The sequence below is a fragment of the Diabrotica virgifera genome, chromosome 3, assembly GCF_917563875.1.
Source record: "Diabrotica virgifera virgifera chromosome 3, PGI_DIABVI_V3a".
Lineage (NCBI taxonomy): Eukaryota > Metazoa > Arthropoda > Insecta > Coleoptera > Chrysomelidae > Diabrotica > Diabrotica virgifera.
In genome coordinates this window covers 150,889,269-150,909,136 of record NC_065445.1, presented here as the reverse complement: position 1 = coordinate 150,909,136, position 19,868 = coordinate 150,889,269, and positions in this window count along the sequence as shown.

Here is a 19,868-nt window from a genome sequence, read left to right as displayed (position 1 = left end):
GTATCGCACAGTTTAACAATAGACTTTTAGTAACAAATCTAACAGCACATATTCATTTACATAAGAACTAGATCTTGAAATTAACCAAGATCTAGTAAACAAACTCTTGTTAAAGTGATCTTCAATCACATTAACAATTTCAATTGTATAAATTTTTTTTTTTTTTAAATAAATAAAATTAGCTAGAACTTGAGTTTCTAAGCAAATATAGGTATATACATCCAATGAAGGCAAAGGCCACTAAAATCTCCATTCTACTTCGACTATCTGGGAGAGAAGAAGATTTTAGAGGTTAGTGTTTTCCAACCTACAACATGTCACATGGTTCAGGTTCTGCATTAAAATAAAATAAAAAGATGTAAAATTCTCGAGAGAGGACTTATTTCAGTCCGATGCATAAAAAGAAAACACCTTTTTCGTTGTTTTTGTACCAGTTTTGTAAATATACACTACATGTTTTTTGCAAGACAACTTATACAAGTTTTTATAACATTGACCAGCTTTCATTACGGCGCTAATCTCAAATTGTAAGTAACATCAAAAAATTTAAATAGACTGTCAATTCTTTATGTAAAACTATTTGTAGCTTATCCCTGATGATGTCGATGACTATCGACGAAATATTGGATCAATAAAGGAATAAAGAGTACACTTAGCTGTTTATTAGCACTTTCAGCTGTTTTACCCAAAGAATCTCAAAGTTTGTTCTATATATATATATATATATATATATATATATATATATATATATATATATATATATATATATATATATATATATATATATATATATATATATATATATATATATATAGGGCGTTAACGAGCGTTACTATATATATATATTTATATATATATATAAAAATTATTAATATATATATATATATATATATATATATATATATATATATATATATATATATATATATATATATTGATGCACGTTAAGTTGTGACTTCCGGTATACAGAAGAGGCTGTCCGACTTCCACCTTTTCTACTAGGAATTATTTTTTAAAAATTGTGTATTTGGTAAAAGGGGGGGCTTATAAAATGGGTCTACCTATTGAGGGGAAAGGATTTACCAAAATAAATTTTGTATATATATACGTATATACCGAAGCGTACAGCATACGTTATGGCTTCCATATATAGGGTAGTTCAAGGCGCGTTGTCACTTCCAGCGGTGTTGTCATATTTTGGAAGTCACAACGACTCGTCTGCTAGATTTACCTCCTATTTTGAGCGTAATGTGTGATCTTTTGAAACTTTTACTGTGAATACAGTTGTCTGTGTTTTAAAGTTGTCTATTTAAACTAAAATATTGATATTCTTTTGATTATACAGGTTTACAAAAAAATACATTTCGGACTATTTGACGAAACCATATGACTAGGGGGTTTTTGGGGTCACTGGTTACGAATCCGGGGTTCGCTAACCTCTATCACGTCAGGTAAAGGTTATTTCAAGGACAAATCAAGATAAATCGACAGTCGCTCTGAAAAAGTATATTAGGAGGGTTTTGGGGTCGCTTATAACGAATCCCGGATCCGCTGACCTCTATCACGTGTAGCTGAAGGTCATTTCGAGGTCAAATCAAGATAAATCAACACAATCGCTGTGAAAAAGTATATTAGGGTGTTTTTGGGGTCCCTGATCACAAAACTGGGGCCCGTTGAGCTCAACCACGTCAGGTAAAGGCCATTTCAAGGTCAAATCAATTTTGTTAACTCCTCCTGATTTGAACTTGAAATGACCTTTACATGACGTAGTAGAGCTCAACGGACCGCAGTTTTCATGATCAGCGACCCCAAAACTCCCTATACTTTCAGAGCAATTGTGTCAATTTATGTTGATTTGACCTTAAAATGACGTTGAACTAGACGAGATAGAGGTCAGCGGACTCCGGATTCATCTTCAGCGACCCCAAGAACCCCCTAATATACTTTTTCAGAGCGACTGTCGATTTATCTTGATTTGACCTTGAAATGACCTTTACCTGACGCGATAGAGGTGAGCAGTAGTGATGTTGATTATAGTTACTTTCGAGTATTCGTTACAAATCCTTACTTTTGTATAAAGTAATCATTTACAGTATTCGTTACTTTGATTACTATGATTACTTTTGTATTTGAGTACCGGTAATCATATCGAGAATCTTATTTCTCAGTAGGTAGCTATTTTGTATCCGCTGTCAGCTCGTACGTAGAGGGGATATTTACAAATTCTCGAGCGCCAGTAGTGGCAAGTCTGTAAACGTTTACCGGAAATTTGACATAAATGTCAAAGTGATTAATGTAAAATTAAAATTAAAAACATTAATTATAAAAAATATTAGTTAGTCAAAGCTGTGGTATATAATTTTACCTTAAATATACTTACGTTTTAAATACTGAATTTAAGTTTTTTTAATGTTCCGTAATATGTAATTATAATTTGATCTAAAAATCTTAGCGCCATCTACACGATAATTGTGAAAGTATCCGAAGTAAGAAATTCATATTTTATCAATAGAACGTCAAAATGGTTAGCAAAATCTTAAAAAAATCGATTACAATTTAATTAATTTTTTGCGTTGTAAATGTTAAGCGATAACAGTTAAATAATAAATTTAAAAATTACCGGTGAAAGATAATTCCAGTAAACCGCTAGGAGCGCCACCAGCGAAGCTCAGAGCGTATAGGTATTCCTATATAACAACGACCTTCACCGATCTGTTTAAGGAATAAAAATGATTTGATTACTATGACTACTTTTGTTACTTTTATATTTCAGTACCGGTAATCATATCGAGAATCGTATTTCTCAGTAGGTAGGTTTGTATAGGTATTCCGATATAACAACGACCTTCACCAATCTGTTTAAGGGATAAACATGATTTGATTACTATGATTACTTTTGTTACTTTTGCATTTGAGTACCGGTAATCAGAGTAATCAAAGTAATCAAAGTAGATACAATAGTCGTTACTCGCTCTAATACGATTGGTATGCAGTAACGAAGTAATCAGAGTAATCAAACTAGATACAATAGTCGTTACTAGCTCTGATACGATTGTTACGAAGTAATCAGAGTAATCAAAGTAACGATTTGCCTCTCTGTATAGTAATCGTTACTTTAGGTATTCGTAAGTAACGAGTACTTTGTAACGAAGAGTTACTTTTTCAACATCACTAGTGAGCAGACCCCGGATTTGTGATCAGCCACTCCAAAAACCCCCTTGTCATATGGTTTCGTCAAATTGTCCGAAATTTAGTTTTTTTTGTAAACCTGTGTTATTTATGATAATATGATTGATATTTATTTTAACAAAAATACTAATATATTATTATTGCTGTAAAATGGATTTATTGGAATTAATTAAAAAAGTGTTAATAGTAAGTCATTTATTTATGAAAATTATATCAAAAATGTTAATAAATAAATTTGAACTTATAGAAAATTTTAATATTTTAGATTTTATTACAGGCACCGTCCTTTTAATTTTTGATGTACCAATAATAATATGTAATAAAAAAGTAAATGGCTAAACCCTCCAGGTGGGGATTACCCGCTAAAAAGCTATCTAGATCCATCTTTTTCGAGCAGATTTTTCCCAATCTGCTACTCGATACTATTGACTATGCTTCTCCATTTCTTTCTATCCTCTTTTGTTTTTCTGCTAGTCTCTAATTCCTGCCCTATATAAATCTTCCTTTAATTCCTGTAACCATTTATTCTAGTTCCTCCGCGTCTCCTTCTAACTCCGGGTCTCCATTGTAAAATTGAGTTTATAGTTGTTGCGCTACCCGCTCTCCATATATGCCCCAACAATCCAACTCTGTGCCCAAATCTGAAAATCTGGAATAATATCTACCCGGGTCGAAACATTTTTTTTAATATATGAAAATAGTTATTTATGAAACGGAGTGAGTGCTATACATCGCATAAGTTCGCAAAAAGTACTTCACGCACAATTTCATACAATATTTTATCTACGATAAACAAATAAAAATACTGTAACTCTTCGTCACTGGAATTCATTTCTATTCTGCAATTCTTAGAACTGTGACATATAAAAATTCTAATTTCTTTCAAACCACAAAACTGTCAAATTTTTTTTTGTAATTTATTGCTCATTATGTCATCACCTCTCTTGTGCTCTGCACAAGAGATCTAAGGTTAGAGCTAAGAATAAGGTTGGCTAGGTGCTACGTTTTCTCGACTCTGTTTTACGGAATGGAAGCTTGGACCTTGAATGCGGCATCAATGAAAAAACTGGAATCATTCGAGATGTGGGTATATAGAAGAATTCTAAAAATATCATGGACAGAACACGTCACAAACAAAGAGGTTCTGAGAAAGGTGAATAAAGAAATGGAAGTCTTAAATACAATTAAAACCAGAAAATTGGAATATCTCGGACATATTACACGTGGAGAGAGATACAACTTGCTCCAACTCATTATGCAGGGAAAGATTCAAGGAAAAAGAAGCATAGGGAGACGCAGAATATCGTGGTTGCGCAACCTGAGAGAATGGTACGGATGTACATCAAACGAACTTTTCAGAGGAGCCGTCTCCAAGGTCCGAATAGCTATGATGATTGCCGACCTCCTTCGCGGAGATGGCACTTGAAGAAAAAGAAGATGTCATCACCATGAAACGCGAAAGTTAAGAAAGAATATTTAATTATTATGAAAGTGTGTCAAAAACAGTGAGAAAAAGTAAATCCCATTTAAAATACATTTTTACTTCATGCTTACTTTAAAGCACTGCTATCTATAATGACAGTTTTCACAAACTAAAAATTTATATATTATAATATGACATAGAGTAGATAAAAGTCATTTATTAATTATTAATTGATTATAGTCAGAAGAAAATTAGATCATGCACCCCTTGTTTTTTATAATTGTTAACATACTAAATTACATATCCAATAATTATTGTTATCCATTAAATATATCGATGCAGATCGGCCTTATATCGGATCCTCTTCTATTAGTCCGTTCGCTGACGGTAAAATATTGCAAAACCCATAAATTTTAAAGAACCACTTAAGATTTACATGAAATTTGGCATACACATAGGTAACATATCAAAGAAGAAAATTGATATTGTGCCGATGTTTTCTTTTGCCAAGCAGACATTCCGTTAACATTTTTAGTCACAACATAATATCAATGTTAAAGTATTATTAGAGCAACGCGTTATGGTGTCACATTTCTTTTAATGACCGACACACAAAATATTTTAATGACGGATCCCACACTAGAACCAGATTTTTATTACCTACTGCTGATAAGGTAAAGAGTTATCAAATATCAATCGTTGTCATCTCTGTGTTAATTTGAAATAATAAAATATAAATATTGTAGTTTTGTATTCTAAAATATTTGGAAAAAATATCTATGTATTTTTTTTTTTCATTTAGGTACACATCATTTTAAGGGATTGTCCGGAAGAGTACAGGCTCAGTATATCGGCAAATGAATTTTGTTTTAAATACCGTCCGTATAGAGGAGGTGCTCGTTGGGGATAGGCGCAAAATCTTAGTCCAGTGCTAATTAAATGCATTAATTTTTTTCGAATTCTGAGAAAACTAATAAGTATTTTTGAAAAATTTAAACGCAGAATGGAAGCTTACATTATTACCGAGGGCAGAAAGTCCCTGAAAACTTATATAATGTTTATTTTAATAACTTATATACCTAATATATGTTTATTTTAATAAAGATAATGGGATGAAAAAACAAGAGAAAAGTTAGTGTGATTTTTAATTTCGAATATTTCATTCAAAGAAACTTTTTTATATTCTAAGGGACTTTCGGTCCCCCGTAATAATGTTATCTTTCATTCTGGGTGTATGTTTTAAAAAATATTTTATTAGTTTTCTCAGGATTCGAAAAAAATAAATGTATTTAAATAGCATTGGACAGAGATTTTGCGCCTACCCCCTTAAGAGAGAGTTTACTGTATTTTATATTATTACTAGAATTTATTACTTTAAACTTTTTATCGCTCTTGATTCATTTTATCGTGTATTTAATTCCATTCAATTGTAATTGTACATTCAATTTTTTTGTAATTTTTACACGTTTTATTACTTTCGAAATAACAATAACTATAAAATCGATTTTTCAGCCTACTTGGGTCAAAAAAATACACAATTTTCGGAAATTTCGTTAAATGAGAACATTTACCTACATTTCTTGTATTTAAGCTTTTAATAAGATTTTTAAAAATAATTTAGATTATTTAATAGATACATTCACCGGCACGAAAAACGGGCACCCCAAAAAATGGGTCATTTTTGATGGCTCGTATCTCCGAAACCTATTCTCCGATTTAAGTATTTCTTTAATATGTTATAGCCTTATTCTTTAACTATATCGCTGTAATAATATTGTTTCTAGACAGGTAAATTATCATTGTATACTGGGCGTACCAATCAAACTGGTTTTTTTTTCAATTTTCACAACACTCTGTGGAATATTCTAGCCTTTATACAATATTGAAATTAAAACCCAACTATAGCCCCAGGTTTTCTTAATGTTCTGTTTGTTATTCATTCGCTTATGTTGGATAATAAAAAAGTTAGGGACTTTAACAATTAAACATGTTCTTTATCAATACATGGTGTTTCTAAATAAGTGCGACAAACTTTAAGGGGTAATTCTGCATGAAAAAATAATGATCGTTTACTTGATAAAGCTATGTCCGCAAATGCTTGCAAATATAAAATTATTTTGCCAAACGATCATTATTTTTTCATGCAGAAATTACCCCTTAAAATTTGTCGCACTTATATTTAGAAACACCTGTATCGATAAAGAACATGGCTAGTTGTTAAAGTCCTTAACTTTTTTATTATCCAACGTAAGCGAATGAATAAAAAAACAGAATGTTAATAAAACCTGGAGCTATAGTTAGGCTTTAATTTAAATATTTTATAAAGGCTAGAATATTCCACAGGGTGTTGTGAAAATTGAGAAAAAAACCCAGTTTGATTGGTACACCCGGTATACAATGAAAATTTACCTGTCTATCAACAATGTTATCATAGCTATATTGTTAAATAATAAGGCTATATCATATTAAAAACATTACTTAAATCGGACCAAAGGTTTGGGAGATACGAGACATCAAAAATTACCCATTTTTTTAGGGTGCCCGTTTTTCGTGCCGGTGAGTGTAGATTAAATTAGAAGTTCATTGTAAAAAAGGAAGTAAACAAAAACACGAGAAAAATGAATTTATATAAGTAAATAGGTAAGTAAATATTATAGATTGAAATAAGTACAGAAAATATATAATTATAGAGATATATAATCACTTATTGTACCTTCATTTAAGGCTAACTTTAAAAGTAAAGCAGATCTGCTATTATTCATGTTTAAAAACAAAAGGCACACAAAACACTAAGTACGATTAGGACCGCAAATCTACAACAGATAAATGTCTGGAAACCGTTACACAGGGTTGCCAAAAAACGGAAGTCACACCGAGCGGTGTGGTATACGGAAGACGCTACGCGTTGTGTACATAACCTGTATAGTAGCACGGGAGCGACACTAGCGCTGGTGATATACCGTCGAACTAAAATCTGATCTTATGAGTATGTTAGATACGATATGACTTCCAGCGAAATTTTTAATATAAGCCTTCTGATACCATCTAGTAGCCAAATTCGTAAAAATATAGGCAAAACGTTGTGACTTCCGAAATCGGAAGTCATAACGGTATATATGAAGTAACAACGTATTACGAGAATCTACTTTGGAAGTCACATGGATACATGTATCAATATATATATATATATATATATATATATATATATATATATATATATATATATATATATATATATATATATATATTATGGCGAACCAAAGGAGGCAGTGGTACACATATGTATGAATGTATGAAATGGCTGTAAAGGCCTTAAATATAATAAAAAAAAAGGAGAAGCCCCCGGAAACCATCAGTCATCGTTAACAACGAGATAAATAAGGAAGATGTGCGAAAAGCTCTCGAATTTGTTGGGAGAAAAGAAAATATAGTATGGGAAATAGTTATTAGAGGGAAGGAGATGGATAAAGGGGAGAGACATGAGCAGGAAGAAGCCCTCCTAATCAAAACGGGGGGGAAGCATACACTGATGTATTAAAAGAGATGAATCAGAAAATTGATATAGGGAAGATTGGCTTAAAAGTAAATAAGCTAAAAAACCGAAGGGGGGGACATCCTCGTAAAACTAAAGAGGAAGCGAGCAGCCGAGAAACTGAAGGAGATGGACAGTAAAATAACGGGAATGAGCATGGCTGTTCGGAAGAAAGAAAATTATTTTTCCATCACGGCAATAGACCCAGGGTTTACAGAAGAACAACTAATAAGCGCGATAACAACATATACCGGTATCCCCGAGGACGAAATAGGTGTCAAAACGCTACGTATAAATAGGCATGGGGAATAGGTGGCGACCATAGCCGTACGCCCCTCAAAAGCAGAAGAGCTACGGAGGTATGGAACAATAGTAATAGGTTGGGTTGTATGCCCCATAATGGAACGCCATACGCCGATAAGGTGTTATAAGTGCCTCCATTATGGTCACAACACCTATGAGTGCAAAGGGGAGAGCAGGGTAGCATGCTGCTACAACTGCTTTAAAACGGGCATACAGCGGTGCAGTGTAGCAGCACTGCGTACTGCTTAACTTGTAAGGAAGAGGGTCATAGAATGGACCGCATGACATGCCCAGCCTATAGGGCGTGGGTGTACGGCAGGGGAGGGGAAAGGGAACCCATAAAGAATTAAAAGAAATAAAACGAAAGGGTGAGAGGTGGTTTTCTGAAGAACTGAGGTGGGCCCCTATACAGCCCAGTAGTGAAACAGGAAACCACCTTTCATAGGGCAAAATTATCGATTTTAATCATACATATTTATATTTATTTATTTGATAATTTTATCTATACATATTTTATTTATATAAATTTTATTTATATAAAATTTAATTTCAGATAATTTTAAACATCTTAGTGTGTTGTGTACTGTCCAGTATACCATTTTAATCTTTTATTTATTTATTTACCTATTTATTCATTTTATATTTACACCTTTATTTTATTTATATTTATTGTGTTCAATATATACAAACGGATATGGGTCAACTCTCTAGGGAACTGAACCAAAAATGAACCTCAAGGATCAACCTGGTATAAGGATAATGCAGGTGAACGTGGGTCGCGCAAAACGTGCACACGATCTGGTCCACGCGAAAGACTGCACGCTAAAAATAGACTTACTCATCGTCCCGGAACCTAACAAAAAAATAACGTCGGACGGTGGCTGGGTGCAGGATACAAACAAAAACGTGGCGGTGCTCTTCAGAAATAAAGATCTTGGCGTGCGTGGCATAGTCAGGGGCGGAAATTATATCCTCATTAAGATGAAGGATTTTTGTCTCCTGGCATGCTACATATTTCCAAACATGCCCATCAGAGACTACAAACAAAAAGTAGATGAAATAATGAGCATCGCTACAAGAGAGAAGCAAATAATGATTGTCGGGGACATCAACGCAAAACCTAGGACATGGGGCTCTCCCATGAATAATGAGAAGGAAGAGTTCTGGAATGAATGGATAGCCCAGGCTGGCCTCCATGTACTCAATAACAACAAACCCACATTCATGAGGGGCCAGCAAATCACATATTGATGTAACCATTGCAACCGAAAGGCTATCCAGACGCATAAAAAATTGGGATGTCCTCCACGAACAGTTATTCACCTACCACTGTTACATAATGTACGAGGTGATGGTTAAAGGGAGGGTTCTAAGAAAACCGATAGGTCGAAGAGAGAAAACATTAAACAAAATCAGGTACCTATCGGAGATTAAAAAAATCGACGAAGACGCAATAACAGATCTCGGCCAACTCGGGAAGACACTCGTTAACGCCCTTCAGTTGGCCACAGAGAAGACAAAAAGAACGAAAGACGGTCCACTATTGGTGGACGGATGAGATAAGAGAACTACGGGAAGTGTGCCTCCGAATTATACAAGAAGCCAGGGCAACCCCGAGCTCAATGAGATATATAAAACAGTGAAGAGGAAACTAAATAACAAAATAAAGAAAGAGAAAAAGGAAAGGTGGCAGAATCTGATAGACGCGCTAGAAAATGATATATGGGGAGACGCATACAAAATAACAATGAAGTCTCAGCAGAAGGAATGAGGGGGTCCATTTGGCACGGCACGGTGAATGACCTGTTATTGCCACCAGAAAGGATAGGGGACCCAATCGGCACGGCACGGTGAATGACCTGTCATTGCCATTAGTCAAGACCGAAAGCATATATGACGTCATATATGACGTTTTGACGTCACCTTATACTTTTAATGTTAATCCTTTTTATTAACCGCGCAGTCTCGCAATTTTTTTAAATTAATTAAATTTTTAAAGTAAAGAACTGTCAATGAGTTGTCAGTGCCCTAGGAGCTAATATTGAATTTACAGAAAAAAATTCCAATCGAGAAAATTTTTGTTATACTCAGAGTTACTCCCTATATAGAACATTTTTGTTATAGTCAGAGTTACTCCCTGTATGTATAAAGGGAGCAAATGGCACGGCAAGGTCAATAAACTGTCATTGCACTGTTTCAACAGCTAGGGACCCATTTGTCACGAACGGTCAAGGAACTGTCAGTGCCCTAAGAGCCAATTAACAGAAAAAAATTCCAATCGAGAAAATTTTTGTTATACTCAGAGTTACTCCCTATATAGAATATTTTTGTTATAGTCAGAGTTACTCCCTGTATGTATAAAGGGAGCAAATGGCACGGCACGGTGAATGACCTGTTATTGCCACCAGAAAGGATAGGGGGCCCAATCGGCACGAACGGTCAAGGAACTGTCATTGCCCTAAGAGCCAATTTACAGAAAAAAATTCCAATCGAGAAAATTTTTGTGATAGTCAGAGCTACTCCCTATATAGAAAAGTTTTGTTATAGTCAGAGTTACTCCCTGTATGTATAAAGGGAGCAAATGGCACGGCACAGTCAATAAACTGTCATTGCACTGTCTCAACAGCTAATATCGAGAGCACGAAAAAAACTTTGGTAGAAAACTTGTAGTCATAGTAAAAATCACCCTGTATAAATAGTAAAAGAAAAAAATCAAAAACACACTTATAAAAAATATACATCAAGCGGCTAATATCGAAATCACAGAACAAAGTGTGTATAAACCTTTATAGCAACCTCGTATAGTAAAAAATACACAAAGCAGATAATCTAGAAATTACGAAAAAAAGTCCATGTGGGCATAGTTATAAAAAATAGCTGAAATAATAATTGTACGTACTTAAAGTCACCCTAAATAAATAAATAGATCGAACAGAATATCACATAAAAATTTTTTAGAAAACTTTAGAGTTACCTCGTATAGTAAAACATTGACTCATAAAATATATACCAACCAGATAATAGGAAAATCTTATAAAAAATCATATACATAAAATCATAGAGAAATAGAAAATTAAACATGAAATTACCACTTACCATAGGTCTGTATAAAACATTTGTACTGATTTGTATCGTGATATTTTTAACTTCGCGATTGACTGGTGATGCATTATGCAAAATCGCCGGGTTTTTATATTTGTGCATTCCGCCAGGTCCAGACAATTTTATTACTTTGTTGTTGTCTTTAAAAAATTTGTTTTCAAAAAATTGTTTGTAAGATGCAATTTTTGGGAAGCCCGCAACATGCCTAAGGCGTTTTAATTTAATATAAAACTGGTCAAGACGGCGGGTACATTTATCAGTATCTCCTGTATCCAGCTGTATTCCATTAGTGACCAACAAAAAAATGTCCAGCGAAATTATGTTTGATGACGATTTAGATGTTACAGTACGTACTTTTGTTTTTATTTTTATGCCTAATATGCTGAAATTGATGTTATTATGTACTCTGCTGTTTTTCATGCAGGCAAAACTTTTTCATAGATATACCTGGCGAATTCGCCAAATTTTTCATATAATTTTTTAAATAGGATTTACCTAGTAATTATCGATTAAATTTTCGAACAATGTAACCATTTTCGCAGATTTTTAGTCGCTAGTGTTTTCTTTTACCTGATCCACGTTTAGTGCCTATTTTTCCCGTACTAATCAATTGCACTAAATTAATCTAGGCTGTGACTGTTAATTTTTTATTAGAGTGACTCTGTCAACATATTTTATACAAGTAGATCAATCGTCACTCAGAAAATATGTGTCCACGCTAAACGTAGCCCTCCCGTACCCCACAATTTCCTATCCTGAGCCGCTTACATCCAATTTGGTGTATTCTTATTAGGCCAGGTGGTCGTCCTCTATTTCGAAAGGCGTCTCCGTTCTCGCCCACTTCCATTTAAAGGTCGAGATTTTTTTGAGTGCGTCGGTTACTCCCTATTTATGGCTCAATTCTGTATTAGCTATTCGGCCTCTCAGGGGGGCAATATATTGTCTTAAATAGTAAAACCTTTCATTACTTTTTAGGTGAAATCAGTTAAAATCCTAATATCTTGATTTAGTCCCTTATATAAATTAATCACGACAATCGAGTTGGTAAAAAAGGGTTAACTGACTCGACTAACCGCCCACTATCCGTTATCAACACGCTCGTAACCAAAAATCTCATTAAAATGGAAATTTTGTTAAAAAGTGGATTTCTAGTATTAGGATATCAAAAATTAAAAGAGTTTTACGCTCCTTTGAAAGTGGATAACTTTTGAACGGAGCGTCGTATCAAGATGAAAAAAGTACCGTTGGATAGGAAATTACAAGACTTTTCCATAGATACCCTACACCATATACCTACGAAGCCAGGGAAAAAAGTTAATTTTTCTGTGCGAAAAGTTAATTTTCTCATATCGGTTATATCCCGACGTTGTAGGAAGAAGATAAAAACTGTTGTCGACTCGACTGTAAAAACTCCATCGAAAGACACCCAACAACGCATACTTCCCTCCCACCAGAAAAAATTTACCTCTGTAAGATAAATATATTCTAGAGTTTTTTCCAGTTCGATGTGTAGAGAGGTTATAAAATGTGTGATCTCCGTTCTTCTAGTACTCTTTTTTGTTTTTTTGTGGGTTAGCCCCATTTGTTAATTTTCTTCTTTTTAATTCTTAGTGTGCCATCACTTTAGGTATTCAGGCTTATTATCGTCACTTATAAAAATAGAGATCTAAACTAGTCTGCACATATTTTTTTGGCAATGGTTTAGTTTTTATTAGTTCACCCATCTGTTTTTTATGTCATCTAAGCGAATCGGTCGTTTGAGAAACCCGATATGTTCAAAAATCAGTTTTTTTGCTAACCTTAGACGTAGAGTCGTATGTTTCAAAAGAAACCCGAACCTATGTAACATTCTAAACGAAGCTAGAGACTTGAGAAATTTGTATCAAGAGAACCCGGCTATTCCGAGAAGTTTTTCACAACATGCTTACATGTGGGATTTTTCAAGAGACCGATTCAATTATTTTCCATACTTTCAGGTTCTATCCCTCAATGCGTATTTGTTATCATGAAAGTATTGAAATATTATCAGTAAAATATTGTGTGTTTTTTTAGATAACAACTGCAAAACGAAACATTGTATTTTCCCACAAAGTTTGTGGGCCTGGAAATATAACGCTACAATTTTTAGCGAGCAGTTTAAGCGTTGGCATTGTCTCGCATCTCCCCCCACTCCTCGTCGTCAGTGCCTCCCCCAATCGGTAGGCCTTCTGCCCCGCTCAGGTCAGATCCCCCAATTTGTAGGCCTGCTACCTCGTTCCCCCCACAGTGTACTGCGCCTGTTCCTGTCCCAATTTGTAGGCCTTCTGCCTCGTTCCCCACACAGTCTACTGCGCATTTTCCTGCACCAATCTCCACACCTGCTTCTTTATACGCTGAAGATGAAAATTGGGATGATGAATGTCATCATCCCTCATATTTAGAACAGATAAAATACATCGCATTATCAAAGCCAATAATCAGGACGCCCCCTCCAAAATTATCTAAAACGGAGAAAAAAATATTTAGGCATGTGGAGAGAATTCGCCACCAACACATGCCAGAATTAAACAAGTTGCAGTAAGCAACTTGTTTAAGTTTAAGCACCTCTCCTTTCATTATTCTCCCCCACTCTTCCAAAAATTATTTTTCATTGATATGTGTTCTGTATATTTCTAGTATGTCTCTAGTATCTTTTATATACCAATTTCTCCCCACACCCTTCAAAAATTATCTGTCATTCACCCATATGTCCTGCATAACTTCATCGGTGTCGATCGGCTTGTTTTCTCTGATGTGGTGGCTTTTGCTTGTGCCCTGTAGAGTTTTATATCGAGGCATTCAAACCCTAGAAGAGTCATCATCCATCATAGTTAGGACATATACAATACGTTGCATTATCAAAACCGATCATCAGGACACCCCCTCCAAAATTATCTAAAAATGGAGAAAAAATTTTTTAGGCAGGTAGAGAGAATTCGCCACCAACATGTGCCAGACTTAACAAGTTGTAGTAAGCAACTTGTTTAAGTTTAAGCACCTCTCCTCCTGCCTTTCATTATTCTTCTATGCCACTTCTCCCCCACTCTTCCAAAAAATTATTTTTCATCTATATGTGTTCTGTATGCCTCTAGTATCTTTTCTATGCCAATTTCTCCCCACACTCTTCAAAAATTATCTGTCATTCACCCATATGTCCTGCATAACTCCAGCGGTGGCTTTTGCTTTTGCCCTGTAGAGTTTTATATCGAGGTCCTGCAACCCTAGAAGATGTGGCGAAACCACGTATGCCTGCGAGAAAGAAAAAATAGAGTGAGTTCTCATTACTGATTCATAGCTGTTATTTTTTTTTATACTAATTCATATTTGTCTTTACAGTTCTCCCAAGTATTTGACGGCCTATTGGCGAAGAAAGGAGTTCCTCCAAAGAAAAATGATGAGGAGAATAGTCTAAGTAATCTATTAAATGAGAGCCAGCCTGCCAATCCACCACATAGTGAAATTCAACTCTGGGCGTCATCGGAATCAACTGAGCCATCCACAAGCGGAAAGAATCCAAATAATGAAGTATCAATCGCAAACCAGTTTCAGCCCCAGCAGCCAACAAGACCGAAAAGCAGAGAACATCATCCTGGGAGTAATAAAAAACAGGACACCATTGCCAATTTGGTAGTAAAAATCAAAACAGACGAAGATCTAGATTTTGCCATTTCAAAAGCATTGGACAGAAGGAAGATTGCTCAACAAATTGTAGATGATTTAAGTAGTACAATAAAGGAATCGCAAACGTTGAACCAAAACTATAAGAAGAATCAACAGCAGACACTGGAAATCGATGCAGAGTTAAAAATTGCTGAGCAGAACGTGCAAGCTTTAAAAGCGCAGAGAAAAAAGTTGGTAAATGCCAAAGCAAGTATGCTTCCGAAAATTAAGCGAATGAGGAAATTACTGCTACAGGACACCCACCCCTATAACTGAAAAAGCTTATTTTTTATACCTTAATGTTTGAATAAATTAATTTGTGTATGAGTTGTTATCTTAAAGAAATGTAATTGTTATCTTAAATAAAAACCGAGTTGATGTTAAGAGGGGTGGGGCATGTGCTGTAAAGAAGTAGATATAAAAGAATATAACTAATCCAAGTGTGTACAGTAAATGTAATAAAAAATGCATTGCGACCAGTGCAGAAAAAATTTCTCTAGTCTAAACCGGCATAAGAGGAAAGTGTGTGGGAAACAAAATATGTGCTCAATTCCAGGTAAAAACGTAGAATAATAGCTTCTGAACCACTAAGTACAAATGTGAGTAAAATACATCATGCATTTAAAAGCAGAATTGTATCTTATCACGAGGAAAAACTTGACTACAATACTTTTATGGAAAACGTGCAGCCAGCAAATATACAACTTATTGAGCAAGAGATTGAAAAACATGCAACTGTTAAAATAAATATGGAAGTGTTTGCTGTATATGTGATACCCGATAAAGACATAAGTGATATTAAATCAATGAACACTGAAACTAGAATAATAACAATCTCCTCCGATTTAAACAATATTTTTAAAGATTTTACTGATGAGATCTTTAGCAAGGCCAGCGAATTCCAGAAAAAAGAAAGCAATTGAGCTATACAAGAAATGTTATTTTTAGATATTAATATTAATCGATGTGCTCTAATTAGTGGCAAGAAGCACTTGAAATTACCACTTTCTACTATCAGGAAACATGCTGTTCTTAATATTCAGAATAATGACGATGCATGTTTTTTGTGGTGTATTATGGCGGCCCTTTTTCCTAGAGAAGGGAATCCTGTAACTCCAGACTCATACCCTGATTATAAAGAAAACTTAAATGTGGACAACATCGAGGTACTCATGAAGTTAAAAGACATTTCAAAATTTGAAGTGATGAACAATATATCGGTAAACGTGTTTGGACTTTATTTTTACTAGGTCTTAGATATGATGCACAGATCTAATTAAAATTAGATAAATTCAGTGATTCAATAAAACAGATAAATTAATAATTTTTTAAAGTACCTTGTGACCAACTTTTAAGTAATCCACGAAATGTATTTATCCAAATTTAATACACAAAACATTACACAAACGCGAGTATATCCTCGCAAAAGGATATAAACTTTTTTGACAAAAATATACACCTATAAACAAAAAACTTCTACATCACTGCAAAAAACCGACAGCCATTTTAAATCCATCATTTACAGATTCAACAAGTTCAATACTATTGACTGTCCATAGTATTTGGTTATACATACACTGCCAAAATTGTATGTGAATATTGTAATAGGCCAGTATTTTCGACAAAAGTTTTGAATGTGCCATAATTTTTTAAAAATATAAGATTTTCGATAAAAATTGACGACATATTGTTGTGGGTTTGTATAATGTTATTAAAACAGCCAAAGTCCAAAAAGTAATTTTTAAGTTGTTTTAACTTAAAAATCTTTAAATTCATGGATAATACAAGATCCAAAAAATGTGTAGATGTATAATATCAACTTCCTGGTAAAGGTGTACCAGAAAAACAAAGTTAAATTTTTTTTTAAATATGTATTTATGAAGAATAATAAAAACAAATTAGCAATTATATTTAAACATTATTTGCAGTACACAGAAGACAATGATTTATAAACACTACGGAATATAATTTCTTCTCGCATACTGCGCAATGATGTCCAGATATTTCATTATATGTCCCACTAAAATGGCGGCTAACATATGCAGATATTGGTATCCCTTATTTACTTTGGCATAAGGAGTCATCAAGCGAGCTCATTCAAGCAGATTTAGCTATAATGATTCGTTATGCCAAAGTAAATAAGGGGTACCACTATATTCTCGGTGTAATTCATGCTTTTAGTAAATTTGTGTGGACGGAAGCGGTTAAAAGGAAAAATGTACCTAGGTTTAGTAATACCCTGTCTACAGTTTGTGTGACTGTGACGATTATCAATGATACCGTAATCTCTGAGAACTTATGTTAATATTTGGTGGGTGCAGCATTTCGATAGAAGAAAGTATATAACATTTGTAATGCCATTTGTGCAGTAAGGCAATGATAGAAGGTGAAGAAGAAATACTGCAACTATCTTAAATAACTCATATTGTCAATTGAAATTGTCAAATTGATATATACTTCATACCTTCCGTCATTAAAGAAGAAAAATTATATATTGCTCCAAGATATTGATATGATATTCAAGTATTATATAAAGGTAAATTTAATTAAGTGTATTTTGCTTGCAGTACTGCATTGTAATAAATAATTTTATTTACTACATACAATTGTTTACGTGTTAATAACATAACCTGAATCTTATGTTTTCTTCTTATTAATTTTTTGAACTATGGCCTTGACAATTATCCAGCACCCAGGACCATATTTTTGACCACGATAATTAAAAGTGCGAATAAAGTTGCAGAGCGTAGAAACCAGGTGTCGCTTTTCCGAACTTGCGCGGTCCCAATATTCCCACCACCAATATGCTATTATATACGTGCTATTTAATATTTTAAAAGTATTCTTCATCAAGATGTTGAATGGGGTAGATGTATTAGTTTTTTTCCTAAGTCTCACATATGTGCTTTGCGCAGATTTCTCTGAAAAAGATGCTATTGTTTATCTAAATAGATATGAACATAATATCGATAATAAAACAGATCTCTCAACTATTTTGATTAACTTCCAAGAAAGGTATAATTTACCGGTGGATGGATTGCTTAATAATGAAACTATCAAATTTATGCGTCGCCCACGTTGTCAACACAGTGATAACGATTTTACAGCACGTACACCATGGAAGAAACATCACCTGCAATGGTATTTTCCTCAAAGAACGGTTGATGCTCAGAAAGATGCGGAAATGGCTTTTCAGATGTGGCAAAATGTTTCAAACTTAACATTTACAATGGTTACAATTCCAGGTGTGGATCCTCCTGATATTACCATAACTATGGTTAGTAAAACTCATTATTTTAGAAGAAATTGTATGGGTGGTGATGAATGCCCAAGTACAGTAGGTGGAGGTGTTTTAGGGCATTCTTACTTTCCTACTTCCGGCGAAACATGTGTAGAAATCCATTTAGATATAGATCAGTCCTGGCATTTTGGGACTGATTCTGTACCCGAAGGACGTACTAGTTTCCTTATGGTATTAGTTCATGAAATCGGACATGCCCTCGGGATAGCTCAGAGTGCTACTCCAAATGCTATCATGTATAGCGTCTATGCAGATAAGATTCGTGTTTTACATGATGATGATGATATAAATGCTGTGCAATATTTATATGGGGGTAATAGTAAATACGCTCCAATCCCACAGTTCACAACCATGCAAATACCAATAAATATCTCAACAACCACAAGACTAGCACCTTCTAGGCAGTCAATCCACCCACACTATACACCAATAACTACAACGAATGCAACACCGACAAGACATACAACTCGTAAGCAGCTGATCCTCAAAAATTTGTGTGATATTATTCCAGATTTTATGTTTCTAGCCACTGCTCCAGAGTTCTCAAATTATCGATTATATATTGCTCATGACAAATTTATATGGAAACTAGACTTGAATGACATGATTATTCCATCTCAACCAGAACTCCTTATCGATTATATACCTACACAATTACGTCAGTACACTTTACAACACATTTTTCAAACAACAAGCGGTGATTTGGTTACAATTGTGTCTCCAAACAAATATTTCTCAGCATCATTCCCTATTATTCAATTTATTGATAAGTTTTCATTTAATATACCCAATAAAGCACACATCAATGCTATTTTTCAATCAAATGCTGGGCGATCCTATACTTTTTATAATAATATGTCATATATAGAATTTTCTAATGATTTTCTGAATGAGAGTGGTAGAGGAAAAATAAAAGACCTCTTTCCTGGTATACCTGAAGATATTTCTCTCGCATTCCGATGGACTGATGGTCATATTTACTTTTTCCGTCAAAGTAATTACTATAAATTTAATGAATTTACACGAAAAGTGGTCGCGGGTGGACAATTTAGTTGGAATCTATTTGGAGTGCCTTGTCCAAACGAAAATATCTTATATCAATTAAAGACGCTGCTATCTAAACTTACATCCATATATAGTTAATTGTAAGAAATATGTTCAGTTTATAAATATACTCACATCCTTACAACGATCAAGTTTTATGTATTCTTATGAATTTCCGATTAAAATTAGAAAATGTCGTAAAAATAGCCGAACTTTGCAACTTTTGGGGGTGAAACTAGCATAGTTCACTATTATCTACCTTAGTCTTATGCCCTATATAACTCTACCATATCCAG